At 48.5% G+C, this 4,700-nt stretch overlaps 1 long non-coding RNA gene across 1 annotated transcript; it reads right to left on the reverse strand.

Annotated features, from left to right (window-relative positions):
• Positions 1–2,107: 2,107 nt before the first annotated feature.
• LOC121058518 lies at positions 2,108–3,235 on the reverse strand. Its single transcript, XR_005814221.1, has 3 exons — positions 3,122–3,235; positions 2,768–2,904; positions 2,108–2,219 (listed from the first exon to the last, which is right to left on the reverse strand). It is a non-coding gene; the product is annotated as an uncharacterized LOC121058518 (long non-coding RNA).
• Between the last annotated feature and the right edge of the window lie 1,465 nt (positions 3,236–4,700).

Here is a 4,700-nt window from a genome sequence, read left to right on the forward strand (position 1 = left end):
AGGTCCATACGTGAGCCTTTGCACTTGCAAAGTAACTGCAGGCACCAGACTGTGCATGCAAAATTGAGTGCCTGATTGTATGAAAATGCTCTCTGTGAAATTAAACGTTAAGTCTGAATGAGCAGAATTTTACTGAGATGTTTGTATGTGCATTGAGATGCAGGATGGCCTGAAGCTGTTTGTCTTAAGAATTTAATGAAAATATTTTGTTTATTGCAGCGTGTTGTGTGTGTGAATTATAGGTGTACATAATGCCTAACAAATGGAGCGCACTTCTGCATCCGCTGCCTGGGGGATTCCTGCACACACACTTGTAGCACTGACAGTCACGTCAGGATCCAAGTAAAATGCAGCCTCAGCATCTAAGCAGCATGTGGACCTTTGGCCACTGCATAAGACCAGGATCTTTCAGGACTTTCTTCTAGCTGTTCCTGTGAGACCATCAGAGGACTTTGGTAGGTAGGACTTGAAGAAGGAGGGCCTGGGTTGTTTAGTCACTCACATTCTCTATCGAAAATGAATTACAGTGTCTAAGAGGGATGCCCCAGCCCGGCCAGGTTCTACGTGCAGCTGGGAGATCCCCTGGGATGGCTGGGGGCAATGGTCTGCAAGCTTGGCATTGCACATGGTCCCATAGGGGACCCAACAGCCCTGCGCTGCCATCTGCCTCTGTGCTTCTGGGGTTTCAGATACATGGGATTTTGTAATTGAGAAGGTGGTTGCTACCCCAGAACCACTATTCTCTGCCAGGTGAGAGGAGGCACACTTCCTCTGAGCTCCCCGGACGTGGACAGAATGGTGCCACCAGGGAGGCACCGCATGAGACCAGCCAGCAGCCCAAGAAGCCACACTTGACCCCTCATCGTGGAGCTACAGCACACCTTCCTCCCTGTCCCCTTCTTCTCTATCAAAAATCTGAAGCCATTTTCAGTATTACAGCTTTTGCTGCATAAAGCAGGGGGATTTTCTTCAGGGAGCAAAAAATTGATTCAGAGGTTTCCATTAACTCACATTAGCACAGCACGGCCACTTTCAAGGGCTGATCTTGGCAGTGAGCGTATTGTAAAAGAAATGGGGCGTTTTCAATGCCCAAATTCAGTGGAGTTAAGCTGGAACAAGTCCATTAGGGGGTGATTCTGCAGTGGGGTGTGGGAGACAGTCTCCTGGAGATCACAGGGAAGATCAGATGGGATTCTCGTGGCATTTCACAGGGTTTGCTGGGGGAATTCTCAATGAAATGGGAGCTTTTGAGAGCAAGGCAGATACGAGGCTACAGTCAGAATGGCAGCAGGATAACAGCAAGTTACAGGCACAGTGCTATACTAATATTACGGCAACGTTTTCCTTCTTTATCCCAAGGCCGAGGAACCTAAGGTTCAAGGAGATGAGGGGTTTGCCTGAGGATGCCCTGCGGACCAAGATTAGAAGTCAGGTCCCGGAGCTTTCCCAGATGGGGTGGAACTGGAAAACTGCCATCCAGTCCCCCCGAGCCTCCAAACGGTGCTGGCCTATCATTTCTCCGTGCTGTTCTAGTTGTGACCTGCCACAACATGAGCTGCCGGGTCACTGGTGTTGTGACTGTGCTGAGGGGAGCAGAGGTTGTTGGGAACACTTATGGACGTTCTTAGATGGCAATACCCTCTCCCATCAGGCAGCCTCTCACTGGAGCAGCTTGCTGACTTTGTGGCGCTGTCAGAGTTTCTCCAGACTCTTCTGCAACAACATCTCCACTCGCTGACATCCCCATCCCTTCCAGCCTCGTTGCAGGTGACGGGAGACACTGAACTGCCAGTTCTTTTTGCAGGGGGCAGGAGCTGGCAAGGAGCTGCATGATTGATACTGCGATTATGTGATTGCACCTTGGCACCGCAGTAATTGTGCTAGACAGAGCTGTTTAAATACCACCAGACAGAGTATTACTCACATGAAAATGAGGCCTTAAATGTCATTATTTGTGTCATTATTAATAGCCCCTAATTGTGTTCTCTAATCATCATGAAATTATGTTAATATTAATATTCACATCAAAACTGCCTAGGGAATGAGAAGAACTACTTTAAAAAAAAATCCTACCATATGTCAATCCCCATTAATGTGAAACACTTGCCTTTTGCATCTAGGAGATCAGATGCAAGAAGAGGAGACATGGAGTGGGGCAGGGGGGTTTCTCTGCACCTCTAACTCCTGGAACACGCTCTGCACCGTGATGCCCGGAGAACCTGCAAACACATGTCAAAGAACTCATTGTCTTAGACTGTACTGCCACTTCTTAAGGAGCTTTATTTCTTTTGAGAGGGCTTCTGACAAGTCCATCAGAGGGAACAAAGAGCCGGACAAGATTTTGGTAAGCATCAAAATTCAGGTACTCGACAGGTGCCACGCTGCAACAGACGTAGGAGTGTGGGAGGGCGATGTCACCAGGGAGCAGGGCAATGAGAAGCTGAATTCTTTATTTACACACAGAAATCTTGGATGATGCAGGAATATTGCAACATTTTGTAACGCTACTAGGTTATTATACTTATTTTCCTTATATTAAGTTCACTCTTTACATTGTATTTTTACCAGCACAAAAATCCACCTGAGAGAATGAAAACAGCATGAACCCACCAAAGAAATATTGGAAAAAAGCCTCCCAAAGGGATTAATTTTAATGGATGTTGCTCAAGAACTGAAATCTTTGGATGTTAAGGACATTTGGCACCCTGTACAATCATTATAATTATTGTAACGGTTTCACTGAGGTGGCATTTTTAGAAGCCTTTACCTAGTCATAGCCCCATTACAGCAGGTGATGTGCCCACACACGGCGAATAGCAGGCTTTGCCTCCAGGAGCTTCCAGTCCAGGAGGTGAGATGTACTGGATGAATCGAGTAATGGGCAGGTGGCAGAGAACTGTTTTTCTGGAAGAAAAAAACGTTAATGAAAATAAATCACTTTCTCCGCAATTTCTGCAGCTCCATTTTCCAACTAGCATCACTTGCAAGTATCCAAATGCCTTACTTAATAAAACAGAGAGGTTTCTAAGTGCCAAACTATTATGGCTTGAGTTAAATATAACTCGGAGCATTAAAATAACTTCAGAGCCAAAGGGATGGGAGCATGTGAGAGCAGCCCTACCGGCCACGTCCTCTCCGGGGCCGACGACAGGGACCCGCAGGCAGCGCCGCAGCTCAGCTGAATGCGGGTGGAGCCCGAAGGCGCTGGGGCCCCGGGCTGAGCACCAGGGCTGGGTGCTGCCAGCCCGGCTCGGGGCACCCCGCCCCGCAGCGCCCCGCAGCGCCCCGCACCCCGAGCGCCTGCCCCGGGGGCGGGCCGGAGCCTTGCGAAGGTATTTAACACTTTCGTGGGAACGATTTTTCCATAAAATATTAATGACGTATATATAATCTAATTGATTCCTTAGGGCAATAACCTCTGACAAAATGGCCCTGATTAGAAGATAATTGAGTGTGTTGAATTGCGTCCTAAGAGAGCTTAATGTTGACAAGGTCCATTATCTTGTGATAATGACCCCCTTTTGTCAGGTGTTAGTGCCATTAGGAGACACTTTTGTAGGAATAAATCCTTCCGTTTAACTCTTTTGTCTAATACATGGATCATTTTACAAACCAAAGCAAACGTTCGCCTCCTGGGCCGGCCCCGGGCTGGGGAGGGGCGGCCGGCGGTGGGTGCGCAGCACCTGGGACCGGCGCTTGGAGCTGTTGGAGCCGGAGCTGCAGGGAGCAGGACCCTGCCTTCTCTTTTCCCCATCAGAGGCTTCTGTTGCTCCTTCCAGGAGGGTGTGGAGCTCGCTGCCCGGCAATCAGCTTTCTTTGCAGCAGCAGCGTTTAGCCAGACAAACGCGGTGATGAGAGGGAGGCGTTAAACCAAAGTTGCACGGCTCCTGCTCGCCTCCCGGCCAGCTGCGTGCCAGACGAAGATATCCGCGGTCATTTGCGGGGACAGGATACTGTTCAGATCCAGGAACACGCTTTCTCTCGCTCTCTCTGCACCTGGTTATTACAGGCGTGCATTATAACTATGGCACTTACAACAACAGGGTGCTTGGCTTTGTCGTTTCGAGTGCGAGAGGGTATCTAAATGCAAACGCTCCACCACTTTGTAACTTGAGAATTCTGGATTTAAGGGTTGTTTCCCAGCATCTGGCTCTGAATGGAGCTGAGGGGCGGGGAAGGGGAGGCTCCTGCGCCCAGGGTGCCCAGAAGTCTGCCCTCGTAGCCAGAGCACCTCTCCAGCTGGGCTCGAGTCTTCCCATCCTAGCCCTTTGCCTGCAGCACGACAGCTAAATGGGCAACTTCAGATAATTTCAGACAGTGCATTTTCTGGGAAGATGTGGGGAAATAGGGAGAATGGATAAGAAGCTTGAATCCCGGGTGCTGTGCACGAGCACAAAGCAGAGGAGTCGGTGTTTTCCCTGAAGACAAATGTCTTCTGTGCTCTCTTCCAGACATGCACGTATATGGACATTCAAGAAAGCATAATGTAAAACACCATTGATTTCAATTTATATTAATACACTGTGCAGTGAACTGAGATGGCTGATTCACAGTCCTCATCAGATTTCACTGGTGCTGGGTAAATCAGATCCCCTGGTTCACTGTAGTTTAATTATACGCAAATTGTAAGTGAATTAAGATAAATCGAATTAGAACCACTCTAATACTGAATAAAAACACCCACAAAGGAGTTTGCTAGG

The sequence above is a fragment of the Cygnus olor genome, chromosome 22 (genome assembly GCF_009769625.2).
Source record: "Cygnus olor isolate bCygOlo1 chromosome 22, bCygOlo1.pri.v2, whole genome shotgun sequence".
In the NCBI taxonomy this organism is placed as follows: domain Eukaryota; kingdom Metazoa; phylum Chordata; class Aves; order Anseriformes; family Anatidae; genus Cygnus; species Cygnus olor.